This window comes from Peromyscus californicus, unplaced genomic scaffold (assembly GCF_007827085.1).
Source record: "Peromyscus californicus insignis strain IS unplaced genomic scaffold, ASM782708v3 Scaffold_14__1_contigs__length_90479793_seg_2, whole genome shotgun sequence".
Lineage (NCBI taxonomy): Eukaryota > Metazoa > Chordata > Mammalia > Rodentia > Cricetidae > Peromyscus > Peromyscus californicus.
The window spans coordinates 37,692,531-37,707,641 of NW_026294436.1; the positions used below are offsets into that span (position 1 = coordinate 37,692,531).

At 45.0% G+C, this 15,111-nt stretch overlaps 1 long non-coding RNA gene across 2 annotated transcripts in view; it reads right to left on the reverse strand.

The window, feature by feature from the left end:
• The window catches only part of LOC128109787 (uncharacterized), a 34,106-nt gene that overhangs the window by 6,561 nt on the left and 12,434 nt on the right, over positions 1 to 15,111 (reverse strand). Inside the window, exon 4 of one of the 2 annotated variants that reach the window (XR_008217926.1) lies at positions 5,403 to 5,607. The exons of the other annotated variant lie outside the window; for it this stretch is intronic. This is a non-coding gene — a long non-coding RNA (uncharacterized LOC128109787). The remainder of the gene's footprint in view (positions 1 to 5,402; positions 5,608 to 15,111) is intronic. 2 annotated transcript variants of the gene reach the window in all.

A 15,111-nucleotide genomic window follows, 5' to 3' on the forward strand; every position in this document is an offset into this window, starting at 1 on the left:
GGCGAGCATATAGGGAGGGAATGTGTCTCTGTTGGTAGAAAGGGCAGCAGTTCACAGTTTCTCATGGACCTCTGCCATTAAATTGGGCCTTATGGGTACACCAGTGGGCACAGAATTCGTCTACTATAGTGTCCATCTCAGTGTTCCCCATCACTCTTCTTTACGTACACAGGAGTCTACTTACACCCTGTCATACCTCAGTACTCTGCACAGACCTGAACCTGAGTGGAATTTTCTTTCTCGGTGACTTGGCAAACGTTCACTATTCCTTTGAAATCTGTAAATCCCACTTCCTGCGACCTGCCGAGCCACCCAGAAGAGTAAGGGGGCTGCTTTTCCTGTGAGTGTCAGCATCAGCTCCAAGTCTAGCATAGCATCGGTCCTGTCTGCCCAAACCCCCTGAGTCCGTTTGCCTCCCCCAAGCAGGCTGGGATTCCGTTGGGCAAAGACCTCATTTGGCATCAGAGCCTCCATATGTGGACTACAATAGGCCCTGAATCAATGATTCTGGACAAATAAGGAAGGGATGGAGAATACACAGGTAAGTGATTGAGTGGACAAGATGCCATGAAAGTGTCTGAGCTGACTACATGTCCCTGGGGAGGCAACATTGATGCTGAACTTCAAAATGGAATAGGAGACCACAATGATTTTATGTTACTCTCATCAAATAAAATACCATTTTAAAAAATCTCAACAGTCTCGGGTCCTATTCTGTCTCTGCCCCAAGTTTTTCACAGGAAAGACACCTTTTTCTTTACGTTCTCACAAACTGTCCTTGGTGGCTAGCCAAAGCTCTAGGAACAAATGCTTCCTTTCCTTCTGGGTGCCGCGAGCCCTCCCGGGCTTCCTTCTGATGGGAGGAATGGCTGTTGGAAATGATCACCAGCCCCTCCTAGACTGCATCTTAGGACTCCAGTCAAAGCTGTTTTGTATAAAATAGAAAATGTTTTCGTTAAATGTTATTTATTTTTAGACCCCTGCACAAGTGTTTTATAAACCAGTCTGAAGCAATTTAATATTTCTTCATTTTCTCAGGCTTTCAGAAGCACAACCAAGACAGGAGGAAAGCTGCTGACATAATTACTCGCTAATGACCTCTCCACTAATTACCCACTCTGTTATCTACTAATAACGGAGTGAATAACCTATCCACTCGGTTATTTCTTTCCTTTTTAAAATTTTTCTTTCTTTTTTCTTTTGCAGACAGGGTCTTTCTACGTAGCCCTGGCTGTGCTAGATCTCACTATGTAGACCTGCCTAGTCTCAAATTCACAGAGATCCTTCAGCCTCTGCCTCTCAAGTGCTGGGATTAAAGGTGTGCGCCACCACTGGCCAGCTTCACTCCGTTATTTCTGTGGTTCTGCCGAAAACAAGGGAACAAGGCCCCCCTGAAACCTCTTACAGAGGCAGCTCAATAATCCAAATATTAATAACCTCACTCAAATAGCTTAGACACTGTCTCGAATCCAACTGTATTTTCTTGATCTTTCAAGATATTTTAAGCCAGTTGATATTTTTTTCCTTGTAGTGCTGGAGGGCGAACATGATCTTAGTGTGCCAGGTAAAGTAAATGCCACCGTGGTAAACTCCTAGCCTTGAGTGGAATTCATCTCAAACTCTCCAAGTCTCTTTTCCCTTCTATGATCACTTATCAGTTGAATGAGAGCTTCACCTCCAGACAGCATCTAATGGTAGTGGCTGGGCGTCCAACAACTTTCCCCCTGTTTTACACAAAGCCCCTTTCTTATTAGGATGCCCATGTGCCAATGGCTGGCCTTCCACCCTAGGAACTGCACCCCCTCTCCCTTCCTTTGTGTGTTTTTAGATAAGGACTCAATGCTGAGATGAAAATGGCTGACATGGCCATCTTTCATACATTTAGAGAGATAAAGAATGATAGACATTCCACCTGGAGCCTTAACAGCCTTGCTGCTGTGCTAACAGACCTCAAGAATGTACCCCTCACTGTTAAGGCCACTTTTACTTTGTATTCTACACCACCTCTCCCGGATCCTGTAACCAACCCCTTTACTGGCTGTAAGTTACCCCCAAATAAACCTCCTTTTTAACTACGTGGAGTTGCCTTAATAAATCCCCCAATACAGATACTTTCAGTAGACTTTGGTATTCCAAAAACAGTCCTCAGGCACATTGCAAGGGCAATATTTTGAGCTGGAGTTTCTTCTTCCTCACTGTGGTGAGTGAGAAAAAGGTATATACAGCAGGACACCAAGACAAAAATGAACACCGAGAGAAGAGACAGAACCGTCATGAGGTTTGAGCTGGGAGCAAGTAAGCAAGAGGCTGCTCTTTTTCCCATGCATTCGAAACATCAAAATGTCCTTGTTTCTGAGAAAGGGTGTAGGGAAAGGAAATGCTGGGTAAGAGCATAAACATGGCCTGATGACCAACACTGAGAAGGATCTAGAAACAAGCAAACAGCAGTCCAGTGGAGATGAGGGTGGAAAAGAAACAGGGCAGAGCACAAAGAGGACCAGAAGAACCCAGAAAAAGAGAATTGTGCCATCTACAGCAGACTGTTGTCTTTTCTCAACTCCATAGATATCACAAATTTTCTGCTGCACTCTGCTTTCCCTATATTTGAGTGAAAGTGCCTCTCAACACATTGGTATACACCCCATTAGGTCTAGATCGTCTACTTTGATTCTTAAAAGAAAGGTTCCAGTCCTCTTTTATGATCTTTTCACCCACGTTCAGCATCTCTTTGGGGATGTGACGACCTCGGTGTTTAGTAAGCACATTTATTAGGCGGTTGTACGCTAGCTGCCGCCAGAGCTGGTTATACAGGCACAGATCAGAATGGGGATGCAACTCCATCTGTTCACTTAAGATTCTGGCAGCTCTGGCAGGCAGGTCCAAGCATGGGGCAAGCTGTCGAATGCCAGATATTTCTGTCCTGTAGCACTCTTAACAGGACCCAAGAGACAGCACAAGGCAGCTGTCCATTAGGAAGGGGCTCTTTGGCCTGAGGACTGGAGTGAGAAACCAGTTAGTATATTAATGTGATCTAACTCTCCCCATGCACACTATTAGGTATTTTGTTATTTGCTTGTATTTCAAGGGAAGCTCAAGGTTCCCCATAGGAAGTCTCTTCTAATTTTTTTTCCTAAGGACTATGTTATAAAAACTAAAAGAAGGCACAGTTATGAACGAAGGCATACACACACACCCTCCTACCACAAACCCTGGAGGAATATGACTGGCCCCACCCATCAGAGATTAGTGACCCTTCCCACAAGGCTCCACTTCCATTTTAGGACCTAATTCCTCGTACACAGCATCCAATTCTGATCGGGGGTAGTTGTTTGTTTGTTTGTTGTTTTGTTTCGCTTCTTTTGGTTATCCCTCAGCATCTAAAGAATGTACTGTTATTCCCTTGACAGCACATAAACTCCCCACGATGGCAGAGCCCCGGAGGAGATGTGTTTGGTGAAAATGAATTTCCATGGAAAATGTGACGCAAAGAAATGAATCATGTTTTACATCGGAAAGACTTCTCTTTAAAATCTACTTTGAGGAAATGGCTCTCCAAGGAGCGATGGGATGGTTCTGACAGCCTCCTAGAGCCACGTGACCTGTTCGGTTTTATTCAGAGACCTAAAGAGAAGTATGTGGAGCAGGAGGAAGAGAAGACCCATACCTGCTGAACTTCGAAGGTTAGCAGGAGTCATAACAGGTTCAGTTTTCATTCCTGGGGCTTCCTCATGGCCCAGTGTTAAACAATGAACTAATTTCTCTTGACACCTACTGTACAGGGTTGAAGTGAGGTAATGTATGAGTACCCAAGATAGCGAAAGGGATCATATTATCAAACCAAACTGATCAAATGGAGATCTGGACACTGTGCAACTAAGAAGCTATGGGTCACTTTATGCCCCTTGGGTCACTTTATGCCACAACAAGATGTTCTCTTGTCCAGATCATCACAGATCTTCGAGTCATGTGCATGGCCACAGCATCTTCACTGAAGAGAGCTATCACACAATGTCTATTTTATACTCAGACAGTCAGGTAACTTACTTGACCCTTTCTCCGGACATCTGTAGATTCCAAGTTTGTTGTAAATGAGCAGTCTGGACAGGCAAGGAACTTTTTCCTAAGAGAATCCTTATGTAAGGATCCAGCACTAACACTTGTGGCCGATGTGTTTGTTGACCTGGAGTCTACATGTTCCCATGAAGGTGTAAGGGAACTGCTGTCTTTCGTTCCTTTGCTAAGAAAAGAAAATGGATCATAGGCCAATTTTTAAATATTTCATTTCGTTGTTTGTTTGTTTGTTTGTTTGTTTTTGAGACAGGGTTTCTCTCTGTGGTTTTGGTGCCTATCCTGGATCTTGCTCTGTAGACCAGGCTGGCCTCGAACTCACAGAGATCCACCTGGCTCTGCCTCCCGAGTGCTGGGATTAAAGGCATGCGCCACCACTGCCTGGCCTAAATATCTCATTCTTAGCACTGAACCCAGACTCAGACATTGTATGTGTTTTACCACTTTCTTGGAAATAATGACGATAATAAGGGTCTGCTTACACATTCATTTCTGCTTCATTTTCCAGGTTTTACATTAACTGGCTGTCTAGGGTTATCATTGCTGTGACGGAACTCCATGACTGAACAACACAGGGAGGAAGGGGCTTACTTGGCTCACACTTCCAGTCATTGTTCATCACTGAAGGAAGTCAGGACAGGAACTCAAACACAGAAGGGACCGGGAGGCAGGAGCTGAGGCAGAGGCCTTGAAGGAGTGCTGTTTATTGGATTGCTCAGTCTGCATTCTTATAGAACCCAGGACCATCTGCCCAGGGATGGTACCACCCACAATGGGCTCCACCCTCACGCATCAATCACTAATTAAGAAAATGCCCTACTGGCTGGCCTACAGCCCAGTCTTACGAAGTCATTTTCTCAATTGAGTCTCCCTCCTCTCAGATAACTATAGCTTGTGTGAAGTTGACTTAGAACTAGTCAGCACACTGCCTGTCACCCAATACTACCTAGACCCACTTCCCAGTTGTGAGAAATTTTCATCTCTTCCTTTCTCCTCTTATTTTCCCATCTAAAAACTAATCAGGCCCATAACTGCTCAGCTTTGAATTGCATGAGATCTGGTGTGTTCAGGGCAGTCTATCCACAGATTTTCCTCATTTCATTCTCCTGTCTTCAACATCTTTCAAAGAGTTCAAGTCTCCTCCTCTTGGAAATCTCTAATCCTATGTATTCTGTTGATTTCACACCTCCAACCCTCTTCAAGCCACGATCCTACACTGAGGTTCTTCTGTTGGCCCATTTCTCACTTTTGCGTGTACAGCAGTCTTTTTCTTTAAATCAATAGTAAGCCTCACTACAACTGAGAAATCAGCTGGCCTCACTTGATCCACTTACCAGGAGAGGTAAGTGTCCTCCTGACACCGGCCCGTTAGTACTGCATTGGCCGTGATGACATCATATGCCGGGTTCAACTGCTGCCTTCTCTTGTGGACAGCGGGCTTCAGGAGGACAAGGCCACTTTCTCACTCATATTTAGTGCTTGGCACAGCACACAGCAAGGAGAAGACAACTGATAATACTTGTTGAAGAAATGGGTTTCCTAGAGGGAAACACATTCATTTATATAATGAACATATGGAGTGTCTACTCTGGTTACTCAGGATGCAGAGATGAGGAAATTGTTTCTGTCAGTTGGTCTCTGGGCTGCACAAGTTTGAGGCAATTCCTTTTGCACCACCATTTGGGCTGCCTCATATATTAAGGAGATAAAATCTAAACTAACATCATTAGTTAAGCCCAGTTAGTGGAGAATAGAAGAAAAACCAGAGACTGTGGGTACTCCTGGGAAGACTTCATCCCACATAATCCTTCAAGAAAGCAATCCCTCAAGTCTATCACTGGCCCCATTCATGGAAGCAACCCTTAACGCATCAGCCAGCATATACTTCTCTCGCCCTGCTCCTTGTGAGTAACCCTACATTTGAGTATGAAGAAACTAGACACAGCTCTGGGACCTGCTTTCAGGACGGTGCACTTGGAATACATCCCAACATGTTTTAAACAGACTTTTGGCAAACAATATGACAAATGCAGAGATACATTCTAATTAACTATAGTGTTCAAAGCAGATAATAATATACATTTTATTTAATATAATGATCTTAATATCACCGCCTAAGTATGCAACATTGTCCTTGTTTCTCCTAAGTCAGTGGGCTTCTTGGGGGTCTGATACAAGCTGAGTCCATTCCGAAGTATTCTACTCAGAAACAGGGAGATGGAGAATTTGGTGTTCATTTCCTACATGTTATGGACACTGAAGGGAAACGCTGTTAGGCCAATCTCCCAGCCCTTTGGAGGTGGGTGTGTTATTATGGAATGGGTTTGTGTCTAGATTCATCAATAGTATATTCTCAAGCAATGAGACTTGTTTCCTTTCCCTCATCTGTCCTTTCTTTTTTCAAATTAGTGTGTGAGGAAGCTCATCTGTGCCAACACTAGCCGCTGCCTTCAGTCATTCACCAACCATCACACGTTCATCGTACACCCATCAGCCGTATGTCACAAAGATTGCTTTTCTCAGAGTAACCCATTGTCTGCTTCTTTTCCCTCAACTTTTCTCCTACTAATGTCCCCTTCCTCCCTCCATCCCTCCCTCCCTCCCTCCCTCCTTCCTCAGAGGTCACGTCCATGGCCACTGTTATCTTCTTCAAAGCCTTTCTCTACGCCTGTCTTGGCTGGCAGCCATATGCTAGTGTATCTCGGCCCTCCCCTTGCAGTGGAGCCTTCTGAAGGTAAGATCTCTGTCTCACTTGCCAGGACCTTTACCAGGGCTGCTTGTGGTAGGTGTTGAAAGAAACGTGTTTGAATTTATTGAAAACACTGATGTATCGTGAGCAAACACTTGGAGTTAGGAGGTATAAAAAGAAGTGAGTTGAATTATTCTGATCTGAGACTTCCATCAAATGGAGTCACAAATGGCAAGGCATCCTTTAGACTCCGCATGCATCCTGTGGAGTCAGGCTCACGGGGACATGACAGGAAAGAGGGCTGGAAACTTCAGCTGGGCCTTCTGGGCCCTCGGGGACCACTGGACAGCACTGGGGACCACTGGACAGCACTGGGGACCACTGGACAGATGAAGGAAAGGAAACAACGGGTTAAAAACTGACAAAAATCCTTCAACTGGTTTTAATTAAGCCAAGTAACCCCATCCCACATGTCAGAAGTCCACACATAGTTTCCCCTTTTCTCTTTTATTGCTCCCACCAATGATCCCAGAGGGTTCTATTTTCCCAGTCTGATTTCTGTAACATCTCCTTGCATTCAGTTAAGTGTCAACAAAGACAAAAATAATCAGATTGCTTAAGAGGCCTCTTCTGCCCTCTGCTCTTGTCTGTCACCCCAGAAGTCCATGTGGAGAGCCCAGTTAGAGGCAGTCTGAGGAATAAGAACCTCAGAGTTTCTGTGAAAAAACAAAATCTTGACTGTCCTGTGTCCCTGATATGCCTGTGCACATGTAACTGTTCTTCTAAAAATAATGGAACAACCATATGTCAAGGCTGACTTGGACCTGCAGTAAAATCGGCCTGGTACCGTCCACTTAGCCCTGAATATCCCAATGTCACATAGCCTGTCCTGCTTCCTAATTGCTTCATCTCAACTGCAGAGAAGAAGGAACAAATCTAAAGTTTATTTTTTTATTAGTTCCCCTCTGGACACAGGTCTAACCTCGGGCACCTGAGCCTCTAAGACAGTCCCTTAGTTCAACCTTGTCGGCAAACATTTGCCTAATGGCTAAGTGGTTGGCATAAGCGTTTTCAGTTTCTCAGAGGAAAGACCCAGTCATATTATTTGACACAAATCATTATGACATATATAAAATTGGGATTGGAAAATTTTATGGTGGATGTCATTAGCTTTCTTTCTAATGCCCTCGATGTCTCATGAGAAACTTGAGGTAGATCTACATACATCTGCTTGGAAGTGGAGTTCCAGAACCCTCTGTCCTAGGAAGGCTAGTGTTTTATTAATAGCAAGAGTGGTGAGAGATACATTTAGTGAACCTCTGCTTTGCAGCAAGAACTCTACCTCATCCCTTTCCATGCATTAGCTTCGTATTTAGTCTGCCCGAGCGATAACAAAACACCACAGACTAGAACAGTTAAATGACAGAAATTTGCTTTCTCCCACTTCTGGGTACTGGAAACCCGGATCAAGGTGTAAGAAAATCCTCTGTGAGGTCTGTGTCCTCATTTGGTTTTTCCTCTGTGGTGGAAAGCGTGGAGGAGAGAAAAATCTTCCTTGTCTGGGGATGAAAGTCCCACCCTCAAGATCTCGTGTAAACTTGATTGTCTCCACATGGGTACCATCTCTAGTCACATTAGAAGTCAACGCTTCAGCACAGGAGTTTTGAGGGGACACAGTTCAGTCCATCACAACCTCACTGTGTCACTAGTCTAGCTTTGGAAGTCATAGACACACTCTACTTCTTATCCATGAATACAGACTTTGGTATTTGCCCAAAGTCTCTTCACCAGTAAGTTGGTTCACATTGATGTGAACTTTTAGAAGTTATCTACATGTAGAACACATATATATATACATATATATACATATGGTTGCTCACATGAAAGTTAGAAAGAGAGCTGGCAGGCAGAAACCAGAGCAGGGCACCAAACCCACAGCTGTTCTGCTCAGTTAATGGGTCACATGTCCTTGTGCTGAGCTCTAGGCGCTCATCATCTTGATCACTTCCTAGTAAGTCTCTCTTCCCAGGTCCTGACTGGATACAATTACCAAACACAAGTTTTCTCCTTGGTCCTCTTCCTCCCCCGAGATATTCCTGAGTCTTCATATGATGCTTTTTCTCCTCAGAGGCCACCTGCAACCTGGAATTCGGTACCTCAGCTTGTCCAGGTCTTCAATGTTCTTAACTCATCTCTTATAATCCTCTCACTTGCTGTGACCTTCGTTAAGACAACTTTGGTCCAAACTTCATCATTCCCTTGAGCGTATCTTTGACTAGGACAGTCAAGGTGTACTGATCGCTTCTTCTGGATAATGTGCTAACATTTCACTGGTGGCCTCTGGGAACTGGTGACTTATGGCATATAGTTTAGAAGTATAGGGTTTTACACACACACACACACACACACACATATGTGTGTGTATTTGTATGTGCATGTGTATATGTATATGTATGGTAGAACTCTTCTGGTAGCAGGAGTATTTGTCAGTGTCATGACAGAAAGCAACCATTCCAGGTATCTCACAGATAAGGCTGTTCCCTCTACAACACCAAACTCCGCAAAAATACAGACCTCCATGATCATTCATGTCCCTTGGGCGTTCCATTTCAGAATGGAAGGGGTCAAGCTGCTTCTGGTCACCTGCCAATGGCATGCTCAGGAGTAGCCTTCAATCACAGACTCTAGAGAGACTGGGTGTATAAATACTTTGGCTCCCCCAACCCCTGGGTGGGATTATTCTGAGCCACATATTTTAAACTATGATTCAAGTTTCCCTATGAGTTCCAGTCACTCAGTCCAATGGCTGGTGTTAGGACGTGCTGGCTATTGACTGTCTCTTCTTACTGTGTCTCTCTGTCACTGTCACACAGTGTCTCCTTGCTTCACAACTGAACTACTTATACTGACATCTTTTCTGAGGGTCCACCTCTAGAGAGAGTCCAAACAAGCAGAGAAGTGAGCAGAGGGTGACAGGAGAGTACAGCAGGCCCCACTATGTCACTAGGCCATGTGACACCTGGCACTCAAATGACTGTTTGCCTTGGGCTGTAGCACATAGGAATTGTATGGCTAGTAAAGTTCTCCGGACTTGACTTTACTCATGTGTAAAATAGGACAGCATTGGCTGCAGCAAAACATCACTCCAGGCATGATGACTGTCTTAATTAGGGTTTCTATTGTTGTGAAGAGCCACCATAACCATAGCAACTCTTATTAAGGAAAACATTTAATTGGGTGGCTTACATTTTCAGAGGTTCAGTTCACTATCATCATGGTGTGACATGGTGGTGTGCAGGCAGACATGGTGCTGGAGAGCTAGCCAAGTGTCCTACATCTTGGCTTGCAGGCAACAGGAAGTGGTCTGTCTCACTGGACATGGCTTGAGCATATAGGAGACCTCAAAGCCCGCCCCGACAGTGACACACTTCCTCCAACAAGACCACACCTCCTAATAGTGCCACTCCCTTTGGGGGCCATTTTCCTTCAAACCACCACAATGATAATTGTCAGCCAGATTCAAAGAGGCTTACATGAAGTCAGTGCAGTTCAGGAACACTATGCAGGTATACCTAGGGCATCTTACTCAAATCTCCCAAATCCAGACAAGCGTTGGAATTCAGAATCCATATTTAATAAAAGTAAATGAAGCATAGAGCATGTATTTTGGAATGCCCATCAGGATCTTGAGCAGTGGCCTAGACTTAAACAATCACCTAGGCTTCTATTTGGTATAATATTTCAGGATCAAAAACTAGAAAAACAATATATTAAGAAGGTGAAGCCAGCCGGGCGGTGGTGGCGCACGCCTTTAATCCCAGCACTCGGGAGGCAGAGCCAGGCGGATCTCTGTGAGTTCGAGGCCAGCCTGGGCTACCAAGTGAGTTCCAGGAAAAGGCGCAAAGCTACACAGAGAAACCCTGTCTCGAAAAACCAAAAAAAAAAAAAAAAAAAAAAAGAAGGTGAAGCCAGAAAACATTTCAATTCAGAGTTGCAGATAAAGGACAGTAGCTCTGAGAACTTGCTCCGGAACACCAGGATTTGAATCTTGAATGCTAGCTAGAGTCTCTGTTCCAACCATTGCACATTACTATCTCTAGCAATGCAACCCCCTAGCCAGAAGAATGGAGGCAGCAAGGAGCTTAGATCCTAGTAACAAGGGAGGTGACAGCTGCTTTTCATTCATATCATCAGGGAATGAATACAGCCCAGTTCTCCTGGAGTAAAAGAGAAAATCACAAACTGGTGTGAAGTATCCACCTTAAGAAATAGCTATTATTTAGGGCCAGGTATGATGGCACACACCTTTAATTTTACAGCACTCAGGAGGCAGAGACAGGCAAATCTGAGAGAATTTAAGGCTAGCCTGATCTACACAGCAAATTCTGAGCCAGCCAGGACTGCATATTAAGATGCTACAGATAGATAGATAGATAGATAGATAGATAGATAGATAGATAGATAGATAGACAATGGATAGATAGATAGATAGATAGATAGATAGATAGATAGACAGATAAATGGTGATTAAAAAAATTCCTTACCTAAAATCATTGTTTAATCCCTATGAGACCTTTATGGGTTTTATTCTTATCTCCCTCTTGTACAGGTGAAAACAAGCAACATCAACATGCCCCACAAATAAGTGGTAGGGAGAAGAGCCAGTTCTGATCTCAAGACCATAGCCCTCCCACAACATTTCTGTCTCCTAAAGGACAGTGTGTGCTGCTGACCATCGCTATGAGGCTCCCCCAAAGTTACAGGTCGAGCTAGTGTCTGGAGCTCTGCCCATCTGGGCTTTGGAACCTTAAAAGGCCTTTTAACCTCAGAAAGCCTGTAGCAACTGGCTTCTGCTTTGGGCAGCTCTGCAACTCAGTATCATTTCTTTTCGCTGCCCCATCTTGGCACCAGGTTGCAAGACAATTGATTGGAAAGTGAGTCTCAGCTTATTCTAGTCCTGTCCGTGGTGCAGTGTCCCTTTCTATATTTAGATAAATGCTTTGCACAGCCAAGGAGGCAAAAAAAAAAAAAAAAAAAAAAAAAAAGCAAGCTACAAAGGTAGCAGGCTGGTGCCAGGACACAGGAAAGGGCTGTGAGCTCTCGTGTTTTGCCCAAAGAACGATGATTCTGAAACAATGCAAGGCAATAATAACAAGCTCTATCAGCAAACACAATGGTGTGTTTGGGGTCTGGAGCATCTCATAATTGTGGGCAGGTGACAGAGGCTGGGTGTAATGGGACCCTGTTCTCTCTATGTGAATCGGGCTAGACTCCATTGAACAACTTGTAAAGTCAGTGACGAGCATGGATAGGGTGTGGTGGGCAGCCTGAGGCACCATCTGCATGCCCAATGTGTCACCTACTCAACCACAGGCCAAATTTGAACCTTGATGTTTGAGAAAGACAAAAACAAGTGTGAAGTGTGAGACAGAAAAGCCGAGCTTCACGCGTTAGTTTGAGGGCTCCGTGAACAGTCCTATTGAGAACCCCTGCTCTGGACTCCCGGGGAGTGCTGCAATCTCTCCACTATTTACAGCAATGTGTGTTTCAATTAACTTCATCCACTGCGGTTGCCTGTACTTCTGTACTCTTTTCTCCTAAACGCTAAAGTGCTCGAGGGCAGAAATCATTGCCTGTCTGTTTCATAACCTCTCTACACGCTAGATTGCTATCAGATAGATGGAACTATTTCAATGAACCCCACGTTACTCAGACCCGGTGGCAACTACATCGTCTACAGACTGAAGCTAGAAAGTAGTTTGCTTTTCCAATCCTGGGAAGCATCAAATTTCTGAACTCTGCCCAGCCCCTTTTATTTCTGCAGTAATACAAAGCAATCCTTGCCTGAGCACATCTCTGCCTGTTACCCCTTGTCTCGTCGATAACAACCAATCTCTTCTTTGGAGATGACAGCTTATCAAGCACTTGGCCTTGCCTTTTCAATTATCACCAGCAGCAGATTCACCCAAAGCTCTGCCACCCCCCGCCCCACCCCTACAGGTCCCCATTCCCCAACCTTTCATCTCAGTGCCTGTGCTGCCTCCAACTGCCAGTTTCTAAATTTACCCAGTAATTAACACTAGCTGTTTAGATAAATAAAATTTCAAGACCCAACTCAAATTCAGCTTGATTCTTCCTTACAAAATGTGGGTATTCCTGGGTGATGGGCATCTGTCTTCTGCGTTCTGAGTTAGGGACCCTGGGAACCTATGCATCTTTCAGTGCTACCATCTTCTAGAATCTCCTCGGGTTCTTCATCCATCCAACAGAAGGAGAAAAGGGCAGTGGAGATGGCAGGTTATCATCGAAAGTTTGACCCAGGTTATCTAAAGTTCTAATGCTGTGATGGACAGCATCCACCACCCAGGTGTCCATCACGTCATCTATCCAGACCCAGATGTAAGGAAACAGCCATGGCTGCCACAAAGTTTAATAATTACCGCTGGAATATCTTGCATATTTTCACACTGCAAGTTGTCTATAGTATTTCATATAACAACCCTGAAAGACTAAAAACTACATAAATGTATATATCAGTCTCTGAGCCTTGGTGACTATAAATACTATATAATGTTGGATTACAGAGAGAGAGAGAGAGAGAGAGAGAGAGAGAGAGAGAGAGAGAGAGCTCAGAGGGCACACAGCTTGCTCTAAGGTATACAAGGTAACGGCGGTCAGGATGTAAACCCACGCCCACCTCACTTCTAAGCCCTTTCCCTCTCTTTGCTCCTCAGAGCAAGAGATACACAGCTACACGTACTTTGAGACTGGTACTCGGGAAGGATTACGTAGTTACTCCAGCTGGATTTTAAAAGTAAGGCTCTAACCAGCCAGAGTGACACTGAAGTTAGGAAGTGAGTTTGCTAGTTAGAGATCTACATGCAAAGGTACTGAGGCCTGAAGAGGCACAGTAGTCTTGAAAGACTCATGGAAGACAGGATCGTGATGCTTAGATGCCATTAACACGAAGGTATTGGTAATATCTAAATCATGTCCTAAATCTCAGCTAGATCTCTCTCCAAAATTTTCCCAAGGAAGCCATATACCTACAGAAGAGTAAACAATGAAAAAGGAAGCCAATGTCCCATTCCATCGAAGCTTGGCTCCTGCCCTGGTTTGCACACTCTGGAACATACTGGACATTTGATTGTGATTGTGGGGATGGAGCTTTTAAGAGGAATAAATACTTTTCTCTCGGGCCTGACTGACCTTTCAAGGCAGTGAGGTCTCCCTCTTGAAGACTATATCAGTTGTAGTGAAAGCAGACTTCTACATCAACCCCCTCCCCTCTGTTCCAGGATACACTCATCAGAAGCCGAAGAGATGCTGACACTGTGGTTGTGTGTGTGTGTGTGTGTGTGTGTGTGTGTGTGTGTGTGTGTAGGCCCACAAAGGTTTCCTAGTGAGATCTGAGCTTGCTTCACCCAGCAGGGCTGCATTAGAGGATTGTTTGACCACGTGTGTGGTTACTAGGTGGCTGGAAGGGTTTGCATTTAGCTGTGGTGGGGGAGGTCTTTTGCTCCACCCCTTGGCATTCATATAAAAAGCCCTTTAGAAGAGACAAAAGGGGCCAGTGGATAATGATCCAGGCCCTCCCAAGGCTATCCTGTGTTTCTGTCTCTCTCCCCTCTATATTTCTATCTAAATCTCTTATCCCTCACTCCTCGAGAGTACCCTAGGGGAAAAGTGGGAGCTAGTCTCCCACACATGAGCCAAGATTAACCTCTTCTGTCTGTAAGATACCCAGTCTCAGACAGCAGAGGGGGCTAAGTCAGGCCCCTGACTCAGAGAGGCCCTGGAGCCTGACAGAAGCACTGGGAACGAGCATGGAGACTTTTAGTGAGAACATCATTCCCACCACCTGCCCAAATCCAACACCAAGATCTCCCCAGTCTTCCCGTGCTGTAAGAAAGAGCAAATGGATGAGAAGACCCGGAGATACAACCGCAGGGCAGAAGGCTGTCTGGACATGCCCTAAGCAGGAAGGTCTGCTTCCCCCAGTCGGACCACATGGGAGCAGAAGGAAGGGTCTATGGACGGCTTCTGCAGCAAACACGCAGCCAGTGCAGGAGAGAATTCATCTTTGCATGTGGTCTTTGGTTTACATCGACTCTACAGTGGTGTTCTATCTTCTCACAGCTGAGACAGACTCCTGACATCAGCAACAGAGGGTAGGAACAGTTTGCGTTGGCTCACGGCCCATGGCAGCCAGGCATATTGAGGGGAGACTCAAGAAGCAGACAGAGGCAGTTGGAACCAGGGCCTAGGCTCTTCCTTCAAAGGCCAACCATTAGTTAACAACTACCGCCAAGGCCCTGCATCCTACAGGCTCCCTGACATCCCATAGCAGCGCC